The following is a 14,975-nucleotide window of genomic DNA, read 5'->3' on the forward strand; positions in this document are numbered from 1 at the left end:
TTGGGAGTTTTGGTTCCAACTGTTTAGGAAAAAGGGGCCAAAAAAGGGCCCAAATAAGCATTATTCTTGGTTTTCGCACAGTAACTTTAGTATAAGTAAAAAGAAATCAATGAAATTTGAAAACAAGGTTTATGAACACAAAAGGAAGGTTGGGATTGATATTGGGAGTTGAGATCCCAGCAGTTTAGGAATAAGGGACCAAAAAGGGACCCAAATAGGCATTTTTCTTGGTTTTCGCACCATAACTTTAGTATAAGTAAATAGAAATCTAAGAAATTTTAACACAAGGTTTATGACCATAAAAGAAGGTTGGGATTGATTTTGGAAGTTTTGGTCCCAACAGTTTAGGACTAAGGGGCCCAAAGGGCCCAAAATTAAACTTTGTTTGATTTCATCAAAAATTGAATAATTGGTGTTCTTTGATAAGCCGAATATAACTGTGTATGTAGATTCTTAATTTTTGGTCCCGTTTTCAAATTGGTCTACATTAAGGTCCAAAGGGTCCAAAATTAAACTTTGTTTAATTTTAACAAAAATTGAATCCTTGGGGTTCTGTGATATGCTGAAACTAAAAATGTACTTAGATTTTTGATTATTGGCCCAGTTTTCAAGTTGGTCCAAATCAGGGTCCAAAATTAAATTTTGTTTGATTTCATCAAAAATTGAATAATTGGGGTTCTTTGATATGCCAAATCTAACTGTGTATGTAGATTCTTAATTTTTGGTCCCGTTTTCAAATTGGTCTACATTAAAGTCCAAAGGGTCCAAAATTAAACTAAGTTTGATTTTAACAAAAATTTAATTCTTGGGCTTCTTTGATATGCTGAATCTAAACATGTACTTAGATTTTTGATTATGGGCCCAGTTTTCAAGTTGGTCCAAATCAGGATCCAAAATTATTATATAAAAGTATTGTGCAATAGCAAGAAATTTTCAATTGCACAGTATTCAGCAATAGCAAGAAATCTTCAATTCCACAGTATTGTGCAATAGCAAGAAATTTTCAATTGCACAGTATTGCGCAATAGCAAGAAATCTTCAATTGCACAGTATTTTGCAATAGCAAGTATTTTCAATTGCACAGTATTGCGCAATAGCAAGAAATATCTAATTGCACAATATTGCGCAATAGCAAGAAATTTTCAATTGGAGTTATCTTTCTTTGTTCAGATTAGTAGTTGAATCAACTTAAATCATTGTTTTATACAATATACAATGTATATTCACTTTTAATACCAACTGATAAATTAAAACAATCTTTACCAATCAGTGATAACAAGCACTTTTTTTACATTTTGATATTTTATGATGTACTTAAATGAGTAGTTATTGTTGCAAACTCCATTAGTAATTTGAATTGAGATCAGTTTTGGAATAAGGGAAAGGGGGATGTGAAAAAAAATTGGAGAGGGGGTTCAATTTTTCTCATTTCAGATTTCATAAATAAAAAGAAAATTTCTTCAAACATTTTTTTGAGAGGATTAATATTCAGCAGCATAGTGAATTGTTCAAAGGCAAAAAACAAATTTTAAGTTTATTAGACCACATTCATTCTGTGTCAGAAACCTATGCTGTGTCAACTATTTAATCACAATCCAAATTTAGAGCTGAATCCAGCTTGAATGTTGTGTCCATACTTGCCCCAACCGTTCAGGGTTCAACCTCTGCGGTCGTATAAAGCTGCGCCCTGCGGAGCATCTGGTTTTAAATGAAACTATACGCAATGCTAAAACTAAACAATGATCAATTCAAGAAATGTAGGTACCGGTAGGACAAATTTAGAATTAAATACTAAATTCCTAACGAGATCTTCGAGAAAGAAGCGGTGTACGATCTAAAGTCATACTTATCTGGCATACGGTGTGTAGATCATCTAGAAGAAGTGCTAGGTAGAAAGTTATACCTGTACATGTCATACGGTGTGAAGATTATCTATGATAATCGTTCCAGTGTTTATGTACTGAAAACTAGTTAATGATGTCGGCAGGGAGAGATGCCAACAATCTGAAATATCGATTAGCATAGAAATATGTTATTATATAAAGTATTTGTTATATTCATCTACCTCCAAGTATATTTTTTTTTATCTTTTATCTCTGTTTCCAAATGTTTTTAGTATTGCCTTGATAGTTTGACTGACTATGTCTCGAAATGAAGAATATACAACGATACATAAAAAAAACAGTCTCAATTTAAAAGTCGAAAAGTCGAAGCATAACATACAGCACCATGATCATATGAAATAACACACACAAACTACTGATTTAACAAAAAAGCCTCCCCAAATAAGGATGAACGCGGATGTTTATCTTGCTCCAACAATCCCAGATTCATTCGTGTCAAGAAATTAGGTTTGCATAATTTTCAATGTTCACATGATGATGTATTATTGATGCAACCGTCATCAAGTACACACGAAATAAAAAATATATATCTACAACACTTAATAATATGAAAAACAAAATAACCAAAAAACCGTGTCAACTTTACTTTAATGAGTTACAACCTTATGAAAAATGGAATTCATTTGTGAATCTAATGCAGTGTTAGAGAGAGAATACAACTTGAAGTCCCTGTTTCGAACATTTGATCCAGTGAAAGTAAAACAATGGTAATCTCAATATAGAATCTTTTAAAAGAAAACAATGTCTGAAGGAGAAGACGTTCTAAGTTGCAAAACTTGTGTCTAATCCTATTGTCAATGTTTTTGGACAATAAAATAAGAAAACAATGTCAGAGCAATGACAAAACAATTTTGTATCTTAAAATTGGTAGAATATTGGCTTCGGTTTGAGTCATTGATTATGTTGGCATCTGACAATGTCCAGAGAAACTTTAATAAATACTCAAACAGTTATCAAAGGGAGAGTACTCAATTTGAAATACCTGTACTATAGCAACTGTCCCGTGGGTTTTTTTTCCTGTATGAAATGTAGTTTACTTGAACTCAGATGAATGAGCGCTTGAGTGATTTTCTGTTTTTACTGCTAATCAAGTAATATCCTACAAATAGCTATAATAATAATCCCCCGCAAATGGTACCTTTGCAACCTTTTGGAAGTTTTCTTTAAAAACATTCGACCTCACTTCTTTTACAAAATTATATGCGTATAATTTGCTCATTCGCCTGATATTTCTCACATTTCCTACCTATCAAAAGTTTTGAGGCTTTTGAATTTCGGAAAACACATATGTATCTACGGAAGCCGATAAGGGCCATTCAAAAAAAAAAAAAAGATGTCGTAATTACGACATAGTTTGTCGTAATAACGACATCGCTATGTCGTTAAAATGACATAGTATGTCGTTATAACAACATAATTTTAAGTCGTAATAACGACATGATTTGTCGAAAGAACGACATAATTATGTCGTAATTACGACATATTATGTCGAAATTACGACATAACATGTCATAATAACGACATAACATGTCGTAATAACGACATAATATGTCGTTATTTCGACATCGCTATGTTGTTTAAACGACATAATTTGTGGAAATAACGACATAATGATGTCGTAAATACGACATAATCTGTCGAAATAACGACATAACATGTTGAAATAACGACATAACATGTCGTAAGAACGACATAATATGTCGTTATTTCGACATCGCTATGTTGTTCAAACGACATAATTTGTCGAAATAACGACATAATGATGTCGTAATTACGACATAATATGTCGAAATTACGACATAACATGTCGAAATAACGACATAACATGTCGTAATAACGACATAATATGTCGAAATAACGACATGCTATGTCGTTATTACAACATAATTATGTCGTAATTACGAGATGGTTTTCTCGTTACCGCGTTCGATTTGACATTGTCACGTGTATATTGCCTTCCGGAAATGGTAGACAGTACAAAGAAGAAAGGTTTGTTTTTAAGAATTTTCATTGTAAATAGCCAAATTATTTTATGAAAATGGTCAGTAGACACAAGATTTCTAGAAAAGAGGATGGACACGGAGTGGAACAGGATTCAATAAGGAAACTCACAAAACTTGAAAAATACAAGACCAAGAAGTTTTTTGGGTGTACAGGCGCGGGGAGGGGGGGGGGGGCAATGTTGCGACTGGTTTATATAAAGCATTATCGTCCGTTTAATTTAAGAAATTTCTTTAAGAAATGCCAGAATAACCTTTATTACGGAATAGTTTAGCTAATTATTTTAATTTAGCTAAGAACTCAATAAAAGTTTTCCCGTTTGAATGGTTTTACACTAGTAATTTTGGGGCCCTTTATAGCTTGCTGTTCGGTGTGAGCCAGGGCTCCATGTTGAAGGCCGTACGTTGACCTATAATGGTTTACTTTTAAAAAAAAAATATTATTTGGATAGAGAGTTGTCTCATTGGCACTCACACCACATCTTCCTACATCTATATAGTACATAGTGAATAGAAATGAGACAATGTATATGTGTTATTTTATTTTTGTTTACTTCAAATTGGATACAAAACGGCTAAAACACGTATCAAATATAATTTTTTTTAAAGATTTAAAACTGTCTTTGTCGATATTTTCACTATTCTTAAACAGCTAAGCATAAACCATATATTTCCCATACACAAGCATTAGCTGTAAAAATAAAACGGGGGTCCAATATGAAAATTAATGCAGTTTTGAATAGGTTATTGGCTGCTCGGGACTATTAACGGTTGAGTGCTAATCTCTGTCTATTTTTTTTTATTTCAGATTAAAATGGATATTGATAGAACATCTATCTGTAAATTCTATTTTCGTTTGGGATTTGAGTACAAATACATCTTAAAGTTCCTCGCTGAACAACATGGGATTGTCATTAGTATGAGAACCTTAAAGAGGACACTAAAGGGGGCCGGATTAAGGCGGCGCAAGTCAAAGACAGATGTATTGGAAGCAGCGCTCTTCATACAAGACAAGATTTCGAGTGGTGCTGATTACGGATACCGCTGGATGCACCTTCAGTGCACCCAGAATGGACTAAATGTTCCTCGTGATACAGTTGAAATGATGATGAAGCTTCTTGATCCTGTTGGCGTTAAGATGCGTTCAAAGAAAAGATTAAGACGGAGACATTATTTTGCAAGGGGCCCAGATTTCGTGTGGCATCTTGATTCGTATGATAAACTAAAACGGTATGGTCTCTGCATAAATGGCTGCCTTGATGGATTCTCCAGACAACTTATTTGGCTAAATGCATATTCAACCAGTAGTAATCCCAGAATTATTGCAGGCTACTATATGGAGGCTGTTAGCAAGATAAAAGGGTGTCCTTCTCGAGTACGTGGAGACCATGGAACAGAAAATGGTCATGTAGCAGCGTTTCAAAACTTTCTAGCTGAAAAAGAAAGTTTTATTTACGGACCAAGCACAGGAAATCAAAGAATAGAGAGTTTTTGGTACATTTTGAGACGCCAGTGCTGTCAGGTTTGGATTGAAAAGCTCGGTGTCTTGGTAGATGATGGTCTATATAATGGCGATCTTCTTGATAAGAATTTGATACAGTATTGTTGCATGTCTGTGCTTCAGGTAAGTTACTGCTCTAATTACATATTTTTAACAAAACTGAACCTCTATTTTTTTCTACTAACGATTCTATTTTAATATCGTTGCGAAATGATAATAGGTTACCAGCTGACAACTTCGGTTTTCCAGATATATGTTGACTCAAAGTATATAAAACAGAAGATGTGGTATGATTGCCAATGAGACAACTGTCCTCAAGAGTCCAAAATGACACACCCATTAACAACTATAGGTCATCATACGGCCTTCAACAATGAGCAAAGCCCACATTGCATACATTATATTGCACTATATAAGGGATATCAGTACAAGATCCATAAAATTTCAATTAAGAAAAATAATAGTACAGTTCCTATTTTATCTTAGTGACTTACAAATATGTAAGAGATTGGAAGTTTAATTATTCGGTATAATAATAATAATAATAATAAACCAATATACGCATACTGTCAAAGTATATATATAATTCATTAGCACAAACTTTAGAAACAGTAAGATTTTGCGAGTCTTGGTGAGTAGTGGAACCGTTTTTAAAACAACTATTTCGAAGCGAGCGTATATAAATTAAATATTTTTGACAGTTTATCAATATGGTCTTTAAAACTGAAACTTCATATCACGTGAACCGACTTAACTGAACCCGTTCATATAAGAAATTACTCTTCTATTTTTTTTCTCTGCCAAATAGTTTAGAAATAACATACAAATTGTGCTCCATCCTAATAACTCGCGTAGTACCTTATCACATGTTAGATGTTGTTTCGATAAGAAGCAAATAATGAGAACAAAACCGCTGATGACGTCATGTTCACGTTTATAAAATTATGTATATGACTTATAGTAAAAAAACCACTTTCAGATAATCAGAATGTGTGTTACATCCAAACTTAGAATTTTCCCTGTGCTCATCGTTCCATTTGTACCAGGTACTGTGCGCTTAATGAGTATACGTTAATTGTACATTAAAAGCTAATCCTTATGAGCATGCCTTTTTCAGACGGAAAATGGGCTTATAAGTTATATTAGCATAAAGAAATCTACGGGTAACCAGCTTTACGAGCAGTGTATATTGTTCCTGGCTATGCCAAATCAGCAGGCTGTCTGGTTTCATATACAAGGGTAATATGTTGGGAAGGTATATGTGTGTTGCTACCTCGTTGTCATGCATGCGGGGTTAATAGTCAAGATTCGAAATAACTCCGACATATTTAATTTATATCTCAACATAGTCCAGATATGTTTAACATAACTTGTCAATAAGCCAGAGTGGACTTTTGTGCTGCTTTTTATTGTTTGTTTAAAAAAATGGATTTAAACTCGTGTAATTTTCTGTCGAATTTTTTTAATGAAGGATAAAGGCCAGACCCATTTAACTTGATTGAACGGGGGCAGTTCATGTTCATTTCCCTTTTTTTTTGAAGTATTTTTTTACGCGGCGTGACCGATTTTTTATGTATTTTGACGTTATTTTTACTCAGAATATTTCTTTTTTCTTTTTTCATTGTCTAATTATATTTGACGGCAAAAACATACCCCTCCCCTCAGAGTTAAAATAATCGGCTCCTTAAGTTACTTGTACTTTTCAAGTGCATGCATAGTTTGTAACAGGTCGAACGACGACGTTCTTAAGCTGCTTGTTTGCAGCTTATATAAGTCCGTGTACCATTATTCTTTGAATTTGAGTGTTGTAAGAAATCGAAATTTAAATCAGATTCACATTGTTGATTTTGACAAATTAGCAGAGATATCATCTGTTTTATTGAATGTCTTTCATTTTTATTTTAGAACGAATTGAATGACGTGATGACAACCTGGAATATACATCAGATTCGCCCTACAAAAAACCAGAATTGTCCACATGGCAGACCTATGGTCATGTATATGATTCCGACTTCATATGAAACTCGAAGTTACAGAATCGAAGTGGATCAAGATAAAATCGATGTCTGTAAAACTGAATGCATCTTTCGTCAAGATCAAGTTTGTGATGAAGACATATGGGATCTATGTGGAATTTACATGAAGGAAAACGCTCTTTCATTACCAACCAGCCTTGATACAGCAATTGCACTGTACAAAATCCTGAGGGATTTATTTCATGAAGATATATAGCTGATACAATGTGAATGTGAACACCATGACCGAGAAGCCCACATGATGATATTGATATTCGTTCTGTTTCAACATGTAAAATTTTGAAATAAGCATTGAAAATCAGACGTATACTCAGTAAAATCAATATAGTGCTTTTAAAACCAAAAAATAATACAATACTACAATACTGTTTTCAGTCTCTAGATAGTTCATGTTTCGTTCTGTGTTGACCAAAAGATAAATGAGGCAAATTCAATTATTTGAAGGATTCAAAGTTATGACCCACCTACGATACTAGAGGGGCTTTATGTTTTCTGGTCTGTACGTCCGTCCGTCCGTCTGTTCGTCCCACTTCAGGGTATAGTTTTTGGTCAAGGTAGTTTTTGATAAAGTTGAAGTCCAATCAACTTGAAACTTAGTACACATGTTCCTTATAATATGATCTTTCTAATTTTAATACAAAATAAGAGTTTTGACCCCAATTTCACGGTCCACTGAACAAAGAAAATGAAGATAATTTGGTATGAGTGCCAATGAGACAACTCTCCACCTACGTCACAGTGTAGTTTAAGTAAGCAATTAAAGGTCACATTACGAGCTTCACCGCTCAGCTGTAACTCCCGACGATCAACACGTTATACTTGTACTATATTTTGCCTTTCTGTTTTTCGATTCGGTCGCCACTCATGAGTCTTTTACAGTCGAAATGTGCGTCTGGCGTAATTCTAATAATAAGCCTGGTACCTTTTATATGTATTTATAAGGCTACCAATGGGTCTTAAATGTATGACCAGGTTGTTGGTCACCTCTCTCATATTCCTTAGTTTCGGGGGAAACTAGCGGTAGTTTAGATAAAGTCCAAGTCGCTTGAAAGTTTACATATTTATTTCACATCCATATAATTCAAATATCAAAACATAACTGAATAACAACATAAAAATAAATACAAAATAGAAATACAAAAGACTGATTGACATACGGAAAAGGAACCAATCAAATATCTTTTAATAAATAATATTAATTCGCGTTTTGCCGAAAGCGGGAATAAGGATTAAAAACATGCTTCGTATAAGTTTGTCAAGAATGGCTTTCGGCAGTTATCACTTAGTGTCAAATTATCTATGTTCTTTGTTACAAAACCTTTTATCTTAAAGACAGATATAAATCTTTGATAATTAATCTAAATGAAAGGATTATAGTTAAGTGTAAAATACAAGTAACTTTTGAATAGCGTAGAATACAATAAACTGATAAATTATTAAAACGCAATGAGGACTCGGAATAATTGATAAAAAAGCAAATATTATAAAAATATACAAAATCCTAAATATGAACTTTGAACGAATAATTGTCGGGTCATAAATGCACCGAAAAACTCCCTCACCTAGAGGCGTGCTTTATCGGTCCCTTAACAAAATTGTCTACCAGCTCAGTGATAATGGACGTCATACCACAGGGACTCGGTTAGCAGATTAAAATTTTGTAAATCAATGTTTTTAATTACTTTTGTTATTATTTCCTGTCTATTTCATATGCATTACTATATGAACGTATTTAACGTTGCCATCACTATTTCTTTGTTTTCTGGCAATGTGCAGTTTACTATCCACATCCATATACTGAAAAAAACCTAGATTTTTTTCAGTATATGGATATGGATAGAACTATATTAACGTATTTAGCGTTGCCATCACTATTTCTTTGTTTTCTGGCAATGTGCAGTTTACTATCCATATCCATATACTGAAAAAACCTAGTGATGGCAACGTCAAATACGTTAATATAGTAATGCAAATAGACAGGAAATAATAAGAAAATTAATTAAAAACATTGATTTACAAAATTTTAATCTGCTAACCAAGTCCCTGTGCGTCATACTAGTAAACTCCGAAATATACACAAGAAACTAACATTGATAATCATGCAAGACTAACAAAGGCTAGAGGCTCTCGACCTGGGACTGGCGCAACAATGCCGCAGGGGTTGAACGTGTATTTTGAAATCCCAACCCCCACCATCTAATACTACTAGCGTATGGAGAGAAAAAACACACAACAACACGCATAGTAAAACTAAGTTCAAAAGAAGTCCGATGTCAGAATAGGTAACAAATGAAAATAAAAAAATATATATCAGTATATGCATTCTACACAGTAAACTTATTTAAGATTTCCAGAAAACAAGGGGTTATTTCAGTAGTTATTGTCTTCCAGAAAGCAATTCTTTCGTAGTAGACTTAAAACATGGGTTGAAAATTTATATGTAGAAAGGTGATTCATGTACAATTTAAGATATAAAATTGAGTATGGAATGGGGAATGTGTCAAAGAGACAACAATCCGACCATAGAAAAAACAACAGCAGAAGGTCACCACAGGTCTTCAATGTAGCAAGAAATTCCCGCATCTGAAGGCGTCCTTCAGCTGGCCCCTAAACAAATATATACTAGTTCAGTGATAATAAACGCCATACCGTAATTTCCAATTTCTACACAAGAAACTAAAATTAAAATGATATAAGACTAACAAAGGCCAGAGGCTCCTGACTTGGGACAGGCGAAAAAATGCAGCGGGTGTTAGAAAGTTTAGAAAAAAATCGTAATAAATCTGAAAATTAAAAAAATCGGTAGAATAGATAGGGATGTGAATTGTGGTCTGACCCCTGAACAACAGGCTCCTGACTTGGGACAGGTAATATAAATTCTAGTATCTGAGAAATTAAAAAAAACGCAAAAATTTTACCGAGTCACTCATGTGTAAAATGTAGATCAAAGTGATCTTTTTGTTTGGTGAACTACCCAAGGTCTATCTACTGACCAAATATCATTGCTATCCCATATAAAGTATATGTGAAACAACATGAAAGGCATAACTTTACTAGTCTAAGATAGGGTCGGATGTATGGACGACCAGACAAGGGCAATACTATATGCCTCCTTGACCTATGTGATTTGGGGCATACAAATCATAAAAAGTTTAACATAACCAATGGGCTGTGAACTTGAAGACCAGTGTCAGATGAGAGGTTTCAGACGGCAAGTAGCAGTACACCCCTGGATGAATCCATTGACCAAATATCATTGACCTACCATTTAGTTACTGAAACAGACTTTAACAGGTTGTTAACATAGTTGGTGGACCATGAAAATAAGGTTACGGTCAGGTGACATGTGCATCTTCAGCCGATTCGATAGATCAATACATTCATTTACCACTCATAGTTACATTGAATAAAAAAACATAAAAATTTTCAACCTGGTCGGTCAATGGGTCATGAAAATGAATGAGGTCAATGACAGGTGTCAGACTGACCTAAACAAACCTGCGAAGTGTTCCATAGACCAAATACCATTGGCCTATCACTTGCAGTTACCGAGAAACAGACCGAATCACAAAAAAATATTTACGCCGCTGTCGCAGGAATTGCAATTCATATATAGATATAGGAAGATGTGGTGTGAGTGCCAATGAGACAACTCTCCATCCAAATAGCAATTTAAAAAGTAAACCATTATAGGTTAAAGTATGTCTGGCTTTCTACGACTTTCATAGCAGGCGAGTCAAAAACTTGTTACTTCGCTCATGCGGTTTATTTTAAGTAGATGTGTCCATGTTGTCGCTTGTTGGTCATAATCGACGGACGCCAAGTGGTGACAATAGCTTCCCAAAATATATTTCAACTATGATGATGGGTCAAACTTGGGAAGAACAAAATTTGCAAATATTATATGTTATTCAGGTCTTAGACAGGGTATATACTGTAACATTCCCGGCTAACAGTTTATATCCCCTGAGCCGAAGGCGAAGGGAATTTAAGTCCTTAGCCGGGAAAGTCACAGTATATACCCTTTCTGAGACCTGAATTACACATATATTACGGATTACCCCTGACTTAATGTTATTTTCCAGTGCAGGTATTTGATTACAACACATAAATATAAGTTGAAAAACCCAACCTGATATGTTCGGCATACGTGAAGGATTTTCTAATTTGCTGTGAACATAATTTTATCGTGTATATAATAATTCATAAGAACAATTTCAACATTAAATTTAAGTATTAAAAGCGTTAATTGCGTGATTTTGTATCAAACATCTATTATTTACTGAAGCACGTCATTATTTTCCCTCTGTGAGCCTCTGACAGTGTGATAACTTTTGACTACAATTGGGGATAAAAACGTCGTATATACCCCGGGCAGTTTCCTGAATATATACTGACATCTCTGTGTTGTTATCCAATCAAAACCTTATATGTTTATGTCCAGCGCGCCGGTTACAGTGCAGGCGATTTTGGAAAAAAAATCTCAGTAGCATGGGTTCGAATCCCGGCGACAGGAGAACCAAGAATTTCCAAAGGCAAATTTACAGATCTACCATTGTTGGGTTGTATATATATCGGTCATTTCCCAAAAATGTCGAATTTTCAGTACACCCATGCTAATTTTTTTTTTAATTTCCAATGGAAATTTCAGTTGCAATGGTTTTAAATGAAAGCTTGTAGGATTTGTGATTCAGAACATTAATAATAAACACACCTAACATCTATTTTAAGGCCGATTTTGGGGGGGGGGGTATTTGTGTGCGTACGGTATCAGAAAAAGACCATTCAAATATTTTTTTTCCCGATTTTCTGATCGCCTTGATATCTGCAAAAGAGACTTTTTAAGAACGTTTATTATTACTCTAAAGAAAAATCGTAGCTTCTTTATCATTGTATACGTAACATATTATCTACAAATTAAATTCAATCAGCGTACGGGAGGTTCATGTCCATCCTGTTACCGCTACTAGTATCAGCCGTTAAACTTTTCTCCCTTTGAAATACCTTAGAATCATTCCATACATGATACACGGAATATGCTAGACCTATGGCTTATAGTATCTAACATATGGACTTAACCTTGCTTACTGATCCATGAGGTGGAGGTGAGGTGAAAACTGTCTGACGGGCATGATGATCTTGCAAAGTACGCACATACCAAATATATTTATCATGCTACTCATTATAAGAGAGAAATGCATTTTAAAAAGAAATAACCACTTTTTTCAAGAAGTCACTGAACCATGAAAATGAGGTCAAGGACAATGGACATGTAACTGATGGCAACTTCGTACCATGAGGCATATATAATCAACGTATGAAGTATATAGGTCTTCCACCTTATAAGTTATTAAGCTTTAAAGAAGTCTGCTCACGCCGCCTCCATATCACTATTTTTATGTTTAACTTTCTGCGAAATAAGGCTTTCTAAGGAGGAAACCTGAACACATCAATTTAAGAGCAAGCATATACGTCCCTAGTAAAACTATCACTAGAGTATGTTGGCTCTGTTTGTGATCCATACTTACAACAAGACATAGATAGCTTTGAAAGGTCCAAAAGAGGGCTCCCCGTTTTGTAACAAAACAAAAATGTGTCCAAAGTACACTGATGCCCCACTCGCACTATCATTTTCCATGGTCAATGGACCGTGAAAATTGGTAAAAAATATAATTAGGCATTACTATTAGAAAGATCATATCATAGGGAACATATGTACTAAGTTTTAAGTTGATTGGACTTCAGCTTCATCAAAAACTGCCTTGACCAAAAGCTTTAACCTGAAACTTGCACTTTCATTTTCTATGTTGAGTGGACCGTGAAATTGGGGTCAAAAGTTTAATTTGGCTTTAAAATAAGAAAGATCATATCATAAGGAACATGTGTATTAAGTTTCAAGTTGATTGGACTTCAGCTTAATCAAAAACTACCTTGACCAAAAACTTTTAACCTGAAGCGGGACAGACGAACGTACGCACAGACCAAACACATAATGCCCCTCTACTATCGTAGGTGGGGCATAGAAATCAGAAACACCTCAACCGTTGGTAACATGTTACACCATCTTGAACGGCGCAGTCTTTCTCATAGAAGAAACGACTCCGGATTGGTAATGCTATATAAAATTGAACACAAAAAGGTTGCAATACCTAAAAATAATAAATTTATCCCACAAAAAAGACGAGCAAGGCATTATAATTCGAACAGCTTCCAAATTCCATCCTGCAACACACAGAACAGAAAAGATCCTATATTCCAAGAACTATTACCGAGGAACAAACTTCCGGAAAACATTGTAAACTGCACTTCAGTAGACTCTTTCAAATCTTCAATTTCAAAGCATCAATATTAACTCAATTATAACATCTTACTTAATAATACAAACCATTTTTTTATTTTTCATATTCTAAAAAAAATGTATATATATATCAATTTAAGTTTCCTCCTGAGACATACAATGTAATCTTCAATTTGTTAAAGGCGGTCACTATATGGTAGAATAGGATAGAATAAAATCGGCTAATCAGAACATTGAATTGTATCTTTGATCGATTCTACAAATGTTCATTTAAACATGTGCGTGCAGCAGAAGTCTTTGTGACTTGATTCTGAAACTAATAGTAGTCTCAGCTTGATTGAAAGGCACAGGTCACTCGAGGATCTTGAATTTTCTCGGGATTTGGAGTTTCGTGTGGACCGGCTTTTTTTTTTTTATTTGTAAAGAAATATAATGGACGAGTCGCTCTTGTTCTTCCCATGGACCTTTTAGTGTTCCGTGACAAGACTGTTTCTGATACTACAGACCATGTTTAATGAAAATGGGATCAAAAAGAATTTTGACACGCTAGCTAAGCAACAAACAGACAGAAGCATATTATTTCTATATATATGCACATTTCTAAACACTGCAATATATATTACCTGAAATTCAATATAACAAAAGATGTAACAAACTTTAATGTTTATTTGAACACAAAAAAAACAATCTTCTTAGATTGAATATAAATCATGTTAAAAATAAGTTGAGGATTTACACATGTAGAGTTAAAAGTATCCACAAGTCTATTTGTATCTGGCTATGGGAAACTGTTTTAACATTCATTCGCTATTTAATATATCTTGATTGATATTAGATATATTTACTAGCTATACAAGACATCTGAATTCATAAAGAAATCTTTAAAATAGTACATCAGATATAAATTCGTTAACTCAGTGATTATATATCTGAATTCTTATAAAAACATCTCATGTATAGTACATGTTATATGTTATAGGTTATGTTTATTTAGACATCTGAATTAATATGTTTTAAGATATGCCTTACAGGATTTTCGAATATATTATATTATTGTAATTCAAGTATATGATATATTGTAGATGTCTTAAATAGCAAATAAGTCCGGAAACGGCTTAACTTGTCACATATAACACCCTTTGATATTAAGATTAAAGAATATAACAAATAAAAATAAAAACTTTTTGTCATTCTACAATAACATGGTGATGTTTCATCAACCGATATAAACTAAGC

The 14,975-nt window shown here is 34.0% G+C and overlaps 1 long non-coding RNA gene across 1 annotated transcript; it reads left to right on the plus strand.

Moving 5' to 3' along the window:
* Positions 1–4,117: 4,117 nt before the first annotated feature.
* On the plus strand, positions 4,118–7,811 carry LOC143068269 (uncharacterized). The gene is made up of 2 exons (XR_012976147.1): positions 4,118–5,528; positions 7,311–7,811. It is a non-coding gene; the product is annotated as an uncharacterized LOC143068269 (long non-coding RNA).
* The last annotated feature ends 7,164 nt before the right edge of the window (positions 7,812–14,975 follow it).

Source organism: Mytilus galloprovincialis, chromosome 3 (genome assembly GCF_965363235.1).
Source record: "Mytilus galloprovincialis chromosome 3, xbMytGall1.hap1.1, whole genome shotgun sequence".
NCBI classification, from domain to species: domain Eukaryota; kingdom Metazoa; phylum Mollusca; class Bivalvia; order Mytilida; family Mytilidae; genus Mytilus; species Mytilus galloprovincialis.